The sequence below is a fragment of the Lactuca saligna genome, chromosome 5, assembly GCF_052625555.1.
Source record: "Lactuca saligna cultivar CGN05327 chromosome 5, ASM5262555v1, whole genome shotgun sequence".
Classification (NCBI taxonomy): domain Eukaryota; kingdom Viridiplantae; phylum Streptophyta; class Magnoliopsida; order Asterales; family Asteraceae; genus Lactuca; species Lactuca saligna.
The window spans coordinates 182,761,314-182,780,650 of record NC_136421.1 but is presented as its reverse complement, the minus strand read 5'-3'; positions in this window follow the sequence as shown (position 1 = coordinate 182,780,650).

The following is a 19,337-nucleotide window of genomic DNA, read 5'->3' as shown; positions in this document are numbered from 1 at the left end:
ATTTCTGAAATTACCCCTGCAGAGCCTTGCGCGACCCGCGTGTTGCTGCGCGGGTGGGTTGTGCGGGTGGTGCCTGACATGGACTTCTTTGAGATTTTGGGCCTCCGAAGCATATCTCACTAGCCCAGATCGAATCCAATCACCTCCTAGCCCATTTTCTTCATGTTTTTCTTCATTTTAAGCCCAATTTGACCTCTCCAAATCCTCCAAAGCTCGTGAACTCGCCCGATTAATAATCTACGTACGCTTGAATATTCCCCCGCATCTTGCAAATTTAAAGTTTATTTCTCTCCAAGTCTTCAAATAATCATCAAGATCACTCCATGCATCATCTCCACTACCCATCAAGCCCAACATCATTTTTGTCTACCAAATCTCATCGCCTCCCATACGTCCCGAACACTCCCGCTCCGCTAGACCCGAAAACCTGCAATTATGCTCACAAGATTCGAAAGTACCCGAAATAGTCATAAAATAACAAAAAGGAAAGTATGCATGGAAATTATCTAAATTATGAATGAAATATGCTAAAATAAACTATAAAAAGAAGTAAACAAAACTAACTATCAAATCACCCCAAGCTTAAACCTTACTTGTCCTCAAGTAAGACAAGACTAAAATGAACTTGGGATGAACTATCCTAGAGAAAATAAAAAGAATGGGTAGAACCGCAGAACCTGATCACAGTTAGTCAACATGGTCAGAATTGATCTTGCTATTACCTTACGAATTTTTCATCCGATGACACCGGTACCATAAACCACAACCAGGACAACTCCTTTAGGTGAGTAAGGAGGGATGAGCAGTTGCAGGCTCAATGGAACATGCATACAATGAAGAATATCTGTAGTAGGGAGAAAGCAGCTGGATGGGCTCGGGTGGAGCTCTTCTTTAAGTGTACACTCTGATCTCACATTTGCCGGTTTCTCTCATGTGTAACTAGGTTTAATCGCTCGGACACCGTTGTAGGAATCGATTCACTTGGTGTTGGCCCAAACCTCCCATAGTATCTGACTCGACAATCTCCCTAACATCACCAATTTGCGAAAAACAACTCGATCTATATACAATAAAACATACCTAAATAAATGAATATCAAACGCCGGGTGACCAAAATGTTAGAAAATTTAGTTCAATAATTGAACCGGTCACCCTTCTCAGATTTCTGCAGCTGGGAATTTGTCTGCACACCATTTATTTATTTATTATTTTTTTTTTTCTTTCACAAAAATTTGGTGGTTGTCGAGGCCAACACAAATAATAACCCAAAATATTACACACTAAAATAGTGTATAGTGGTAAAGGGAACGAATCCACGGAGATTGGTTCAATAATGGGTGGATTTTGTTGTAGGGGTGGTGTTTTGGGAATTTCTTGGCGAGGGTCGGGACTAGAATCGGGCTCTATGTCGCTTAATGAAGCGGTTTCGACCTCCGGATCCCCGTGAGGATTAGAAGTTTGACCACGTTCAATTCGCTTTTCCTTCGCCAAACGCCTTGCTTCTTTTTCGATTTCTGGATTGTAAATCAAGTCACCTGTACGCTGAGATCTGGGCATAGAGAAACAAATTGATTAAAAATAAACCAATCCTCGGCAACGGCGCCAGCGGGGCGTACCACACGATATGCTTAGCGTACTAAGTGGGATTGATCGCAAGACCGAGGCCTCGTACACTGGGCATACGAGGATTATGTTGGGCGTGCGAGGGTTTAATGAAACCCTAATTTTAGGATGTTGCACCCTATATAAACTTCTTAAGTCATTAGGGTTGGTCTCTTTACCAGCCTCAATACCTCATAAACCCTATATTTCGACTCTTAGCCATTATTTTGTGTCTTTGAGCTCTTAAGAAGAAGTTGGTGCTTATTTTTCTCATTTTGAAGGGATATAATAATATTGAAGGTGCATTGTTTAGTGTGAAGCTTATAGATCTATAATCATCACTCCTTTAGCAAGTCTATTGAGGTATAAAGTTCATACATTGGGTACTCTTTGTTTATATCTCTTCATGTTATGGTTATATGCTTCTTTGTCCGTTTTTGGTTGATCTTGATGGGTTAAGTTCGTTTTAGAAACTAAATCATGTAGATTTGGATGTTTGAAGAGCTTCTTGAGCTTAAAGGTGCAAACTTTATGGTGTTTATGGTCTTTTGCATACATTAAATAATCTATCAAGTCCTTTTGAGCTTTAAGAGCTTCATTAAGCCATGCATGCACGTAAATTGGCAAGTTTACATGGTAAACCACCTCAAGGATGTTATATCCAAGTTTTGGAGTGGGTCTTAATCGATTAAGATATGGAAAGTGCAAGTCGACCAAATAGAGGATTACGTTGGGCATATAAGTAGGTACACTTAGCATACAAGCCCTAAAGCAAGTACGTTGTGCGTATGTATAGAGTACGCCGTGCGTACTCAGCCAGTTGGGCTTCGGACATTTGGATCTTTGGTTTGGACCATGTTTGGGCTTAGATGATTAGGGTCTAGTTGGTCTATCATGTTTTTGGGTTGATGCTTATCCTATGTTCACTTGGTGAAGGCCCACAAAAGGATTTGAGCCCAATTTAGAAAATCCGTCCATGATTGACCCTTGGTTGCTTATTTTGGATTTTGGGCCTGTTGGATTGTAGGTTAGGGCCTTGCTCTTGGACAAAATTATGTAAGGGATAAAATAGTATTTTTACCCTAATTTTAGACTGATGGTTATGGATTGGAATCCAATTATTAATTGGATGTTATTGGTATCGATAACACGAGGATTTGTCGGACCAGCAGTCAGAGATTTATCAGTGTGATTCAGCAGCTCGAGGTGAGTATCCTCACAGTGTTTAGCGGGTCGAAAGCACCAATGCTGACCCATGATTAAGTTATGTTAGGATGCTAGATGTCTGCGTGACTCTTGCATGTGTTATGTACTCGTATGCTTATCGGGCGGGGCCCGATAACCATTTTGTATGTTATGTATCTTTGTGATTATTGCATGTGTATGTGTAACATCCCCAATTTTATGGAAAAAAAATATCGATTTGTTTATACTTATTTAAAAATCATAGTATCCTTTTTGAAAAATAGTATTGAGAAATTTGTTCCTAGAAAAAAACATGATAATAATATTATCAAAGCATTTCCGATGAAATGTATTTTTATTTATATTAAAACAATGGTATATCATCGTCAATACAGAAACATAAACATAACAAAATATTACAAGCCTTGGAGTCATTATACTAGTGGCCTAATACTCATTGAATCTCTCGATATAATGTATCTTTCATATAACTACCTATGATACAATAAACTGAGTGGGTCAGGTTGGGAAACTTGGTGAGTACATAGGGTTTTAAACTTGCATTAATATATTTATTACGTTTAATCATCAAACAATTAACCCAATTTCTTGTCCCCATTATCTTCTTTATGGTATCAGAGCCATGATTGGTTTCTATTGTATTGTTGCTTGATATGTTTGCAAAATCGTTTTTTGGGCTTTCTGGCTGAGGAACTCGGTGAGTACCACAGTGTACTCGGCGAGTAGACCTCTACTAGGCGAGTACAGTGTGATACTCGATGAGTTCGAGCATCAGACAGAGGTATATCCGGGATTTCTTGCTGTTTTTGCTTATGGATAGTTACCTTATCATATTAGATCAATATAAATACGACTTTATGATATATTTGACTATATTCTTGATCTAATTGAAGATATTTATCAATTAATAAAATATTTGTTTCCTTATGTGATAATTGATTAATTATTTTGAGTAAATTGATAAATTGTTTTGCAAGAAATCATTAAATAAATCAAATATGGATAATTATGTGATTAAATGTTAATTTGAATTATTTGTTATTTGATCCTTGTTGTTATGAAAAGTTTCATATTTTTCCCTTTAGGTTTTATAGTTTAAATTTGAACCCAAAAGTTTTGAAATTTAAATAGTTCAAACCCTAATGTTTTGAAAAAGGGTTTCAAAACTTGCCCTCAAGTTTTGGAATTTAAATTTTGATTAAATGGTTCAATTTTGATGTATTTTTAAATTCTAAACCCTAATGTGTTGAAATGTTTCAAAACTTGCCCTTAAGTTTTGGAATTTAAAAGTTGATTAAAAGTTGATTAGGAATGTTAAATTCTAAAACCCTAGTAATGTTTTGAAAAGTTCAAATCACTCCCTTATGGTTTTATTAATTGATTAAGGTGTATAATTAAAAGAGATTTAATAAATCCATAAAAGTTTAGGTTTACAATTGAATTAAAAGTATAATTGATAAATCTGATCACCTAATATTTTAAAAGTGTAAAATGCACCCTATACTATATATAACATTAAAAGTCTAACATTATATATATATATATATATATATATATATATATATATATATATATATATATATGTATGAGTAAAAGTCATTCTTACCATTAGTAGGCCTCATTCACGAAGCTGGTCTATAACGGGTGCTTAAGGAAATTGCCTATAAAATGGCGATTGAATGGGTATCCACTCTTACCCACCGCACTCTTGACTAGTGGAGGGTCGTTACCCGAACGGGTAGGATAGGACAAAACCTTCCATTATAAGTATAATGAAATACAAAGTAACTAAATGTTTTGCAGATTCCCAATCTTAGTTACTTAGGCAAAAGTGAATTGATGCAATTCCATAAAATTACACTTTGTGCCCTTACGAAGATGTTAGTGGAGCGTGTGTGGTTTACCGGCACACTAAATGGTTATAAGCAAAGGTAGCAAAGGGTGACTCAATGTTTGTCATAGTTCGGTGGAGCGTGTGTGGTTTACCGGCACATCGAATAGGTGACTGTAACATGTGAGGGCACCATGTAAGTTTGCATGGTTATTCACACCCGCTTTGTGATCCTCGGCATCCCAGTCACAAACAAGAGGGGCATATCGAGATTTAAACAATCCATTGAAAGTTCAATGAATCTCAAAGGATCTAGCAGTTTTCATAGATTTAAAACTTAAATTTCTTTTTCGTTTTTCGTGGTGGAAATTAGTGAATCGTCATTCACGTACCTTCAAATATTCTTCAATTAGGTTACGACATCCCTCTCTCGAGTTGTAGAATATTGTGTTGGGTCTTAGCCTTAGTATCTCATTTGGGTGATTTACTAAGGACTCAATCTATCAACTAACTTGAATTTGTTTTCTCCCGTTTTGAAGATGTCAAAGTTCGACAACTATGGTCTTCCCAAATTCTGTAGAACAAGCATTCCACATGAAGATGGTATTCCACGATTCAATCGAGGAACAAGAAATCATGCTTCACTTCCTCCTCCTCCTCGCGTTGTTCTCCTAACCCACAAGATCAAAGAATTGAAAGGTTCAATATCACTAAAGCCCTATTGGAAATGAAACATGAAGATGGTAAACCCGTGTGTGCCCACGTTCTAGGAATGAAATCAGACATTGATAGGTTGATAATGTTGGGTGTGCCATTCCCGGATGAGTTGGCTGTTGATTGGGTTCTTTAGTCACTTCCTAACTCGTATAGTGAGTTCGTAAAAGAGTACTATATGATGAACCACGACGTAACCCTTATTAATCTCACCTATATGCTTATTGTTGTTGAATCAGCAATGGTTTGGCGCAATAGAAAAGCAAAGTTGATTGGTGAATATGCCTTCAAGACCTCTATGGATATAGACAATGGCAATGAAATACATGCAATGATCGAAAAGTTTGATCACAAGAGAAAGGCGATGTCTGAAGTAGTTCCATGTGTTGTTCCAAAAGAGTCAATTTGCTTTTATTGCCGAGAGAAGGGGCATTGGAGACGAAGTTGCCCTATTTACCTAAGAGATCTAAGAGATGGGAGAGTCAAAAGTATGACTACGCTTCAGGTAAAATCCACTATCTAACTCTGTTAAGTTCCTATTCATTGATTCTTAATACATGATGTGATGAGATTGCATTTGAATGTTTTGCAGGATCGGTGAAAAGAAAGGAAGCTTGATAAGAGAGCAAGATGAATCTAATCACAAGAGATGGATCTCGATCGCATGGAGTTGAAGATTGGATTTTGAGCTTAGATAGTTATGATAGAGTTGTTAGAAATTTTCCTTTTACATAGTTTTCAATAGATTTTACATTGTAAGGACAAATGTTTTTCCGCTGCTTTTATAAATTAATTAAATTTTGTTTGACTTATTTATTTATTTGTTTACTTCCTTGCAATGAAATCGTTATGAAAATTGATGTTTGCATATTTCTACAACGAACGGATATGATTCTTAGTTATGTTATTTATGGAAATGTCGAGAATTTACCAAATAGGGAGAGTTTCTCATCGCCCAAATTTCAATTGGACTGAAATTTGGAATCACGCAACTTGGTTGCATGATGAATGAGAAATTTCATATTTGGAAATTAGACAAATTCATTGACAAAGTGTCAAGTGAAGGACTAGGAGATCGAGTACACAAAGTTGTGTGTTGATCAAGTTCACCATAAGAGTAACAAAGATATTCGTCATGATTTACTAAAGGTTTAGTAAATATGATTATACTTACAGTATTAAGTGTAATTCTGAATTGATTAAAGGGTTTAGATCAATAGTAGAACGAATAAGAAGAATCAAGTAGGCAGAAAAATAAAAGTTTCTCCATTCTAAGAAGAAGGGAGAGTAGCTTTTATGCTTTATGATAGATCTTAATGATTAAGAACCATATCTCAATTGATCCTCTAAGTGAGTCTTAGTACAATTGTATGTTTAAGAAGAGGAATCAAGGATTGAAGAAATGGTTAAATCAAGAAGTCTATCATACTTCGTTCCAATAACAAGTCTTAAAGTTAAGATTGTGACAATGAGTGAAAAGTATTAAAGGTTTATAACATTCATCAAATGTGGAAAGTTGTGATGTCTTGAATAAGACAAAGGCCAACTAGGACCAATTTATGAAGTGTTTTGATAAAAGCTACACTAACTCTTGAATAATTGTTTGTCAAGAAATGGTCAAGGAGTCAGTGGGAGTCTTAATGGTCTTGAAAGGTTTCAAGAACAAATCAAATAAACCTTATTGATCATCACTAGCATACGAGTTGAGGTTTGCAACCTATTGTGTTGACATTATTTTGTTTATGTGTTATTCCAATTAAGTTAATTATGCATGTGAGTTCTTTGAGTTCTCATTTGAATGCATAAAAGGCAAGGACCTTGATCAATGAAAAGTACATTGATAAGAAAAGGTGAGTTGCTTAACTACTTGGAAGACGTGGTGGGTAGCTGTGCTACCATAAGGCAAGAAATCAAGATTAAGAAAGTTCGATCCATATGAATTTGAATTTGTCGTAAACTTTGGTTTTAACAAATTCACATGGATAGGAACATATACACCATTAAAATCTAAGTGTCATAAGCTTTTCTCCTTCATGAAAATGATTGTGAGGAAATGCTTTCACTAAGAAAGATTTTAAGAAGATAGTGATTGTAAAGTTGCATTCTCGAATTCAATTATGGTTACGGTATCCCTTTCCATGATTTGAATTGTGAGGTTTGGCAATTAGTCTTAATAGTTTAGACACACATATGAACTATCTAAAGCAAAGGTGTATAAGCTTAAGAGGCATTGATAAAAGATTATCAAAAGCATTAAGTATTAGAAACATTGACTTAAGAAATTCAATAGGTATTTTTTTCTGAAAGTTAAGATGTTTATGAATACATGTCGAAGCTAGTGGGAGCATAAGTGTTATGTATTATAATAATCATCATGATAGTGGGAGCATAAATGTTATGATTGTATGATTATTAAGGCACGTATTGCAAGTTGGCAATATTAATTATAGAAAACAAGAGTTATACCTTGCAAATCCTTCCCAAGAAGTCCTAAGGACGAATTTCTACCTCTCTCCTCTCTCTTTATACCTTCTACATTTGCTCTTGGTGTTTGTAAGCCATTAGAGGAGTGACACTTGTGACTCTAAGCATTCCAAAGTCAATTCAAGGTGGAATTGGGATTGTTATTGCTACATAACAATCAAGGTAACATCTTAAACCTAATTATATGTTAATATCGATTTCCATATGCTAGAATTAGGGTTTATAGTCTTGGATTCAAAGCATGTACAATAGAGAAACCTAGATCCAAGCATTAGGGTTTGTATGAGCACATAGGATGTCTTATGACCAAAACCCATCACTTTATTCTTAAGGATATCCCCTAATAATAATCTATTATTCATCTATTTATTCATAAGGATTGTCCTGAGGAATAGGCACGAAGTCTATTGTTGTTGTGGTTTATCTAACGTACACTAAATCCAGAGTTGTCGGTGTTATCTATTAGGCGCATATGCCAATGTTGTTTTTTAGTCATCAAGTCCATAGCTGCCAACGTTCATTTATAATGCACTAAGTCTATAGCTTCCAGGGTTTTTAGAGTACATCTGGTGAACACGTAGTTCAAAAACACCTACAAATTGCAAGCCAGCTAGCGTTCCACTGGACTGTCTAGAATAGTCTGTGGTTGTCATCTATACTCTGCTAGATAACTGTATCATCTTTAAAGTCAAGACTTCTTATCATCTTTCACCTTTCACCATCTATATAATCTTTCATCCCTCATCATTCGTATACCCATCTTTTACCCAATATATTTATAGATATAAAAATACATATACAGTTTAAATCACATAAAATATGTATAAATCATTCATCTAGTATAGATATCAGGATCACATATAATAAGCACATATAGCATGTATTAATATTAAATAGATCATATCTATGTACAAAATGAAAGCAACTATGCAGTCACTTGTTAAAATGACGATTCAAAATTCGGACAGCGCTTCGCTTCTAGCAATTATCTTTTTCTTTGACATAACCTAGTATTATTATCACTAAGTTTTAGTCTATTATTTATTGCGGCTAATTATTAGTCTAGATTCATCATTAACTCAAAGTCTACTTTTATGATCTATTAGGTAAGGATCAGCCAGGTAGGACAGTTGGGAGCCGAACCATTTCGGTGTATAGCCTTTTTGAAATCCAACAACCAAGTCAATGTGACCATTATAGACACCTCTCCCATAAGTAGATCAAGCAGTATAATGACTTTGAATCACTGATAAATTTTGTTTATAAGTTCATAATAACGATAATTAACTTAAACATAAGTTATACTTAACGTACGGTAAACATAACTCAACTTACAACGGGTTTTACCGAGGAATCAGGCTTTGCGCAGGCTGAACTTCTGAGCCGAAAGCTCTTCTTGTTGGGGCCTTTCGGTGCTCTGGGGATTGCTACTAACTCCTAGGGAAGGCTATAGAAAATGTATTAAGACCTTGGGAGGTTTGAGAGAGAATTTGTTGAAGAGGTGTGAAGAAAAGTGTGAGAAATAACCTCTATTTATAGCTGTCAACGCCCAAGTACCCTGAGCATACTTAGGAATTACACTGGGCGAAATGGCTTTTTAAGGGTTATGCTGGCGTACTAAAAATTACAATGGACGTATGTGCCATGTGTCGCGATCTCGTGCAAAGTAATGGAGAAGAAGTAGTGACTCAGATTTTTCCACGTGTCACTTGCTGGTTAATCCCAAAAATTAATTATCTTCTAAAATCTATAACTTTCGCATACGATCTCCGTTTTTGACGTTTTTTATATCCACGCATAGGTAGCGACGTGATCTACAACTTTCCTTTAGGCTCTGTCGGCTAATTTTGAATTTAATTTTAGAGTTATATTTTAATAGGCTTAGACAATTGAAGTCCGTTAAAAATTCATAACTTTGTCATCCGGTGTCCATTTTTGACTGTCTTTATAACTTTGAGCTCCTATTAAGGGGATCTTTAATTCTCGTTTAGGTTGTGTCGGCTAAAAATGGTCGATCTAAAATTCGATTTTCAGGTTGTATATTGTTATGCTAAATCTTAGAAACTCATAACCTTCTCAAACGAAGTCATATTTGGACATTCTCTACATGCACGTTCTTGGTTTAACATCTACTACAACTTTTTTTTAGACTTCTAAGGCTAAAAAAATATTTCGTTTCGACTTCAATGGTCTTATTTTGGGACGTTTACAATTGATATTAGAACATTGGTTTTAGGGATTTAGACATACCCTCGGGTGTGTCTAAACTTAAACAGAGGATTTGGTAAAGTTTTTCAAATTTTTTTTGTTAGAAAAGAGTTTTTTTTAAGACAAGAAAAGGTGTGGTGCATGCAATCGACCGAGCTCAAGTAAGTCTTCCCAAAATACCCATGCATGTTATCTGATATGATTTGATATGTGAATCACATGCTAGCTAGGGCTAAGGATTTGCTCAGTTTTTGCATGATAGAATGCTAGGAGAGATGCCTTGTATGCCTATTGTATGAGCTTGCTGACTTGCATATTAGTACTGATCAGTCAACGATATGATGGTCTTATTAGTTGATGATTGGTTATGATTACTTGATGCTTGAATGTTACTTATTTTGTGATTTTTATGAGTTATCACTAGCCTCAACTATCTAGTAAACGAAGATGCTACTTTACATATTATGGTAACTAAATAATTTTAGAAGGTTAGGTTTAAACTTTATTGCGCAACTCTTGTATGAGTCCAGCCGTTGTAGTGTGAGACCTTTCATTCGAAGAATTATCTGGTTTTAGTGATATGTAGCTATATTTTTGAGCTAGTTAGAGGAAGTTAGTTGGAGATCCTTATTCAGATGATGGCGGAGAGAGGTGTGGAGTTTGCCCTAGGAAAACCCAAGATGAGACCTAGTGTTGGGAGCCTTATTTTTTGATGGGGGTTAATTGTATGGATTAATAGTGACATAAAGGATTCAAGGTAATCCTTGAGGAAAGTACGGATAGATGTGGAAGGTAGTATGGGCCCGTACTGCTTGAAGCAGAGGATTCATGCTCAATTTAAAGAGAGTTACAATGAAACCAGGAAGATATTAGAAATTGTGATCCCTCGATATATTATGATGCTTATTATGATGCGTTATATGACCTATTTTTAGTATGGTGACATTGCGATGTAGACCTATTGGCAGTTATGGTGCTGGAGAGGGCTCAGGCTCAAGTTCTGGAGCCGGGCGACTAGATAGTCAGACGAGGGAGTTCATCTCGTTTGAGATTACACGTTACATTCTTAAGCATACTCCTATGATATTTCGTACGGTCAATGAGGGCATTTTGGAGATTCTAGATGAGCGGTTGTGTAATGACCCGTCTCTGGTATGTGGTTTTTAGTATTTCCTTTTGAAGTTCGTAGAGGAACTCGGCGAGTCTATGTCCCGACTCGTCGAGTTGGGTCGCGTTGTTGATCAGCGTATAGATCGGCGACTCGGCGAGTCCATATTCGGGACTCGGCGAATCGGCCTGCCAGGTTGAAACCCTAAATCTTCGGGTTTGCTCACTATTTAATCCACCTTATAGCCCCCATTCTCGCCTCCTTCACCCTCAGAACGTTGTGAGAAAACCCTAATCCATCCTTGAGTGAACTAAGTGTTCTTATGTTGATTTGTGAAGGCTTGAAGAAGGAGAAGAAGAAAGGAGCAAGGAGAAGAGGAGTAGTGCAAAGATCCAAGGGCAAATCAGAGTTCTTTGAGGTATTCTTCGGATTCCCTCTTGTTTTATGCTTTAAACCTCCATTAGGACTCTTCTAGATCTAGTTGATGCTTTTCCCAAGCCTTATGATTGTATGGATGCCCTAATAAGTCGAGATATCCTTAGATCTATTCATTTAGAAGTTTCAGAGCCCAGATCTATTGCCTTTATGAAGATACTTTGCATGGAAACCCTAGATCTAGCCTTTATTATGCTTTTTGAGCCATTTTATCTTCATGAATGCATATGGGCACGTAAAGATAGAATCTTTACGTGCTAATCGAGTTAAGGGAGTCCAGATCTATAAGTTTTATGCACTGGATTCAAGCAGAATCAAGTTTTGAGTTACTGCATGCAAGCGACTCGGCGAGTCGGAAGAACGACTCGGCGAGTCGAGCCGCGAGTCCCCGATTTTTCCCTTTTTGAGTGATGCCGAGTGGGACCAGTTAGTGATGGAGTGGACTCAGCGAGTTGTGGTTAGACTCAGTAATGGAGGGACTCGGCGAGTTGTTCATACAACTCGGCGAGTCCAATGCAATCTTCTTAGCTCGAAGAACAACTCGTCGAGTTGTTCATACGGCTCGGCGAGTCCGATGCAGATTGCCTGAAGTTTTAGATTCGAAAGGGAACTCGTCGAGTTGATGCCATACTCGACGAGTAGCAGCGAGTAGGGTTGAGAAATGAGAGTAGGGACTCAGCGAGTTGGCGGCCCAACTCGGCGAGTCAGGTTAACTGTAAAGTTGACTTTGACCAGGAGAGTTGACTTTAGCCAGGGGTAAAGGAGTCATTTACCCCAATACAATTATTAATAATTTGATTGAGTGTAATTGTGGATTTGTAGCCGGGGAGATACCGGAGCAGCAACAGATAGTTCCCGGAGCCACACACTCAGCAGCCAGATCACGAGGTGAGTTTTCTTTCAGTAGGAACGGGTCTAAGGCCACAATGCCGGCCCGTTTAGCTAGCAGTAGTATCCGGACTTCGGTTCGATGCAGATTCTAGTATGTTTGATGCCTTCGTGGCTCAGACAGTATTTTGTGTTATGTGTTTCGGGGTACATCCCGATGTAGTATGCTATCTATGTACTCATGTTAGTTGATATGCTTATGAGATGCTATGTTCAGTATGTTCCGGACTTCTGTCTGATGCAGTCAGTTCCGGACTTCGGTCCGATGCAGTAGTTCCGGACTTTGGTCCGATGCAGGAGGCAAGGCCTCAGTAGTTCCGGATCCCGATCCGATGCAGAGGGCAAGGCCCTGGTTACTTCCGGACTTTGGTCCGATGCAGTTTCCGGACTTCGTTTCGATGCAGTGGGCAAGGCCCAGTATGTGGTTATATGTATTATATAGTATGTGGTAGTTTGGGGGAGCTCACTAAGCTTCGTGCTTACAGTTTCAGTTTTGGTTTCAGGAACTTCCGCAAGCAAAGGGAAGAGCTCGGATTGATGGCATCGCACACACACACCACAGCTTCAGTTGTCCTGGGAGTTGTTTTGATTCTCATAGATGTGACTGATATATTCTTGATTCATTTTACTCATAACACTTTACTTTTGTTTGTGAGATATTGACGTACGAGTTTACCTTATGATTTTATTATGGTGTTTTAGTAATTATTCAACAAAAATTTTTGGGTCATTTTTTTTGGGATGTTACAAGTTGGTATCAGAACCTTGGTTTGAGGGATTCGGATACACCCCCGGGTGTATCTGAACTCAAACTAAGGGAGAGATAAAAAGATTTTCAAAAAGGAAAAATGTTTTCGAATGAAATTTTGAAAAAAACACTTAGAAAGAAAAGAATTTTTAAACAATATAAGGGTGTGGTGCATGCGATCAGCCGAGCTCAAGTAAGTACTACCAAATTACCCATACAAGTTTTATAATTATGAATAATTGTTCCAGTTTCAGTAGAACAGCATGCTAGTATAGGACTAAGGATCTAGGAGGATGCCTTATGTGCCTGCGATATGTGTTTAGCTTTATGAATTGCATGCTAGTAACGAGTAGACATCAGTAGGATAGCCTGTTTAGGTTATGCCTGGTAGCGCGAGCGTAGCATTGTATGCTAGATCGGTTTCTCATTATGAGAGTAGGATTGCTTGGGTAATTTCCGGTGTCCGAATGCTGCTTGCTTCGTGCTTTGTAGAACTCTTTGTAATGAGAGTTAGCCGTTAGGTGAAAACGTCACGTCACATGTGATCAGGGTTGAATAATCTCAGAGTGTTGGATTTGGACCTATTGGGCAGCTCTCATTTGAGTCTAACCGTTGTAGGGACGAGCCTTTTACTCGAAGGATTATCCAAGCTGTTGGGTCTTATACAAACAATCATATGTGTGCATGCAACCCTAGTATTGGATCTATGTTTTCACTATTAATTATACAGCTTTATGAACACAAAAAGAAACCTGGCATGCTACTATAATTTTCGAAATTCATATATAAAGCTAGAATACATACCTTTTGTTGTTATATAGCAATAACAACTAGTTCCTTGAATTTCCTTAGCTCTTGAAAGCAAGTACCACAAGTGTAGTACCTCTAATGGAGTCACAAGCACCATATGCAACTTGGATGAAGAGGAGAAGAAAGGAGGCTGCCCCCAAAACGACTAGAAACCCTAGAGAATCAATTGTGTACGTTTTTGGGGCCTAAGGGGTCCTTTATATACTTGTGTGGGCTGCTAGGGTTTCAGTCAAAACCCTAATGGACAGCTTAAACTCTAAGCAGCCCATGGAACCTTCTGGACAAGGCTATGGACGAAAATATGATGGGCTTCCATCATAATTTCGTTCACCCCTTATTCCTTTAGCATTCCTTAGCCCAATAACTCAATTATCCAATAATTGCAGTCCAGTCCCCTATATTTAATTAATCTCTTTTAGCCACAAAATTAATTATCAATTAATTCTTGACTAATATTAATTAAACAATATGATTTCTCCTTTAATATATTATTCTCATAATATATTAATAAATCATATTTAAACCTTTCTCTCCTTAATTCATCCTACATATTGCTATGGTGAAGGCAACCCAAAAGGACCATGCTCATAATCGGGTCAAGTACATACCAAAACAGTTATGGACTTAGACACTAATCCAATAGTCTCCCACTTGGATAAGTCTAATAACTATTTTCCATATGACTTCAGAACCTGATCAGCAATCGTAGCTTTCAAAAGCCGCTGTCAACTCTGATCTTATCAGATAGCGTGTCCTCTAGATAAGGGATTATATATTCCTCCATTCTCAAGATATCGTATAGACAAAAGACATGAATTTCAATCATTCTCTCTATACTATTTCCCGACTTCCGATTCATGACGACTGATAACAAACTACAATTGAACACATCAACTTAGTCCCGGCTTGGCCAAGCACTTAGGTGTCATCACTAAATCATCGAGAGGCCTGCATATATCGCTTTTATCCCACTTTGGGTAAAAGGAATGGATAAACTTCGACTCAAATGCTCGCTTGCATTTACTCATCGAATCACACACAACAATAAGTTTTATAACACCAAGTTACTGGTGCGTTTACTTATTATCAATGTGTAACTGACCAACAAATAACAACTCACACGTCTCGGTTTCAAGAATATACAATATTATCGTCTCACTAATCACTCGTGATAAATCCATGAAGTGATCCAAGTGAGCGTGGGTTTAATCCAATACTCTAATCTTATCAAAGCACTCATGAACTCTGCAGCAAACTTGTGCCATGTCTAAACACTTCAGACAATCTACAGACAGATTCATGACAATCTTTATTCATACCTACTCCCAACGTATGACCGACTGTGGATGTTTGAATGACCTAGTTATTCGGGAAGTCAAAACATGCAAACTGAAACATAACAACAATACTTAATCCTATATGGCCCTAAACTTGTGAGAGTAAATAAAACCCTTCTATTTATCCACCATATTGATTACTCATTATTTATCATTTATTGTTTCGGATAATCAACTTATTACTTGAATTACAACAACAATTGTCCCATGCTCTAAACATGCACACTTTGTTTCCTATGGTCCATGCTTTGTGAAATAGATCACCTGAAAACTTTTCCAATGATGCTCATTTCATAATTCCTTAATCCTAATTATTAGTGTAAGAACACAAGGTTCTTGCCACTACTAGAATATGCTAGATTCTAACATTTTACGCAACGATCCTTTCGTAAAGTCATAGTACAAAAGTCACTAAGACTTGGCTAATGAAATCACAAAGTACTTTCTTAGAAATTGTTACAAGACAATTCCATAGATGTGAAGTCTCATATTCAAAGTACATTCCTTTGAACATCCTTCTTGCACAAAGTTTCTAATCTAGACATAGATTCTCAATATCCAACTCCCAATATGGAAACATTTCCACATTTTCCATATGACAACTCATTCTTAATAGAATCTTATCTATTCATAATAATGTCGATACGGTCCATCCAATACCATACTCCCAACTACTCACAAGCAACCAATCCTCAGCGAACTTTGGATCTTCCTTTGATAGTTGTTTACTTATTTTGGTCAAAACCAATTCTAGTCCTTTTTCCCTCTTAATGCGCTAGACATTTTGAAAATTTTAGAATGGTAAAATACTATAGCATTTGCAATCGATCCTATACCCGAAGCGTACGGGACACGATGCATAATGTCTTACATAAAGATATGATACTTTACCAATCTTTTGCCATAATTTTTTTTTTATGTGTCATGTTCTCACAATTCGAACTATGAAGAGGGATGCCGTAATCATAATCGAATTTTAAGAACACACAATGTATCCTTTGACTGAAAATATTAAAATTTCTTAATCTAAGCTTTAGATTTTGAAACGGAGTATAATATTCTCTCCCTTAATTATAGCAAAACAACTTTTCAACCCATGCAACTTTGCAAATTGAATCTTTGTTTTTCTATAATTAATATTGCTAACTTGCAATACTCGCCATAATAATCATACAAGCATAACACTTATGCTCCCACTATCATGATGATTATCATATAAAACATAACACTTATGCTCCCACTAGCTTCGACATGTATTCATAAACATCTTAACTTTTAGAAAGACAATAACTATTGAATTTCTTAAGTCCATGTTTCTAATACTTAGTGCTTTGATAATCTTTTATCAAGGCTTCTTGAACTTATACACCTTTGCCTTAGATAGTTCATATGTGTGTCTTAACAATTAAGACTAATTGCCAAACCTCACAATTCAAATTATGGAAAGGGATACCATAACCATGATCGAATTCGAGAATGCAATTTTACAATCACTATCTTCTTAAAATCTTTCTCAGTGAAAGCATTTCCTCACAATCATTTTCATGAAGGAGGAAATCTTATGATACTTAGATTTAAATGGTGTATTTGTTCCTATCCATGTGAATTTGTTAAAACCAAAGTTTATGACAAATTCAAACTCATATGGACTGACCTTTCTTAATCTTGATTTCTTGCTTTATGGTAGCACAGCTGCCCACCACGTCTTCCAAGTAGTTAAGCAGCTCACCCTTTCTTATCAATGTACTTTCATTGATCAAGGTCCTTGCTTTTTATGCATTCAAATGAGAATTCATAGAACTCACATGCATAATTAACTCGATTGGATTGGCACAGAATCAAAATAATGTCAACACGATAGGTTGTAAACCTCAACTCATGCGCTAGCGATGATCGATAACGTTTATTTGATTTGTTCTTGAAACTTTTTCAAAATATTAAAACTCCCACTGACCTCTTGACATATATGATTCTCTTTGTCAAGAAACATTTTTTGACAATCAAATATTCAAGAGTCAGTGCAGTTATTATCAAGACAGGAACACTTCACAAGTTGGTCCTAGTTGGTCTTTGTCTTATCCAAGACATCACAACTTACCAATCTCAAATGTACAAGAATAAGAAAACTTTTCCAAGTTCCATATTTGATGAGTGTTATAAACCTACTTAAAACTTTTCACTCAATGTCACAATCTTGACTTTAAGACTTGATATTGGAACGAAGTATGATTGACTTCTTGATTTAACCATTTCTACAATACTTGATTCCTCTTCTTAGACATGCAATTGCACTAAGACTCACTTAGAGGATCTATTGAGACATGGTTCTTAATCTTTAAGACTTATCATAAAACACAATAAAAGGTACTCTCCCTTCTTCCTAGAAAAGAGAAACTTTTATCTTTCTGCCTACTCGATTCTTCTTTATTCGTTCTACTATTCATTGAAACTCTTTCAATCAATCTCAGAATTACACTTAATCTTATAAGTCTAATCACATTTACTAAACTTTAGTAAATCATGACGAATATCTTTGTCACTCTTGTGGTGGACTTGATCAACGCACAACCTAGTGTACTTGATCTCCTAGTCCTTCAACTGACACTTTGCCAAAGAATTAGTCTAAGTTTCCCAAATGTGAAAGTTTTCCATTCATCATACAATACCCATTGCATGATTCCAAGTTTCTGTCCATATGAAAATTGGGCGATGAGAAAGTCTCCCTATTTGGTACACTTTTGACATTTCTATAATTAAGAATCAAATCCATTTTGCTAATAATAGAAGTACATGAACATCAATTTTTCATATATTTCATTGTAAGGATAAATAAATAAGACAAAATCAAAATTTATTTTATTGCGGAAAAAACTTGTCCTTACAATGCAATTCAATTGAAAAACTATGTTAACAATCTATTCTAACTCCAAGTTGTAGCTCAAGAATCCATTCTTCAAGTAATGCGATCGAAATCCATTTCTTCATGATCAGATTCAGCTCACTTCTTTTCTCAAGCTTCCTCTCTTTTCTTCGATCCTACAAAACATCAAAATGTAATCTTATCACATCATGTATTAAGAATCTAGAATAGGAACTTAAAAGAGTTAGTTAATGGATTTTACCTGAAGCAGAGCCATACGTCTTGACTCTCCCATCTCTTAGATCTCTCAGGTAATTAGGGCAGCTTCGTCTCCAATGCCCCTTCTCTTGGCAATAAAAGCAAATAGACTCCTTTGGCACAACACATCGGACAATCACAGACTTAGTTCTTTCTGGACTTCCAATGTTGCCAGTGTCCATTGAAGTTTGGGAGTTTGATTCACTAGACAAATTTGCTTGACCAGCACGCCAAATCATTGCTGATTCAGCAGCTATAAGCAAATAGGTGAGATCAATTAGGGTCATGTCGTGGTCCATCATATAGTACTCTCTAACGAACTCACTATATGATTCAGGAAGTGACTGAAGAACCCAGTCAACAACCAACTCACTTGAAATCTCGACACCCAACATGTTTAACCTATCAATGTATGACTTCATCTCTAAGACGTGCGCACACACAGGTTTCCCATCTTCGTGTTTACTTGCCAAAAGGGCTTGAGTGAGCTTGAACTTTTCAAGCCTTTGAACTTGTGGGTTAGGGAGAATAATTGGAGAGGTGGAGGAAGTGAAGCATGACTCTCATTTCCTTGATCGTATCTCGGAACGTCATCTTCATTTGGAAAGCTTGTTCCAAAGGATTTGGGAAGACCATTGTAAGATTCAGACATCTACAAAACGGGAGAAAATTCAAGTTAAGTTGATTAGAATTCTTGATGCAACACCCAAATGAAACATCAAGCTAGGATCCAACACAATACTCTACAACCTAGAAGAGGGATGCCGTAATCTAGTTGCAGAATATTTGAAGGTAGGTAAATGACGATTTACCAATTTCCACCATGAAAAACGAAAAAGAAGTTTAAG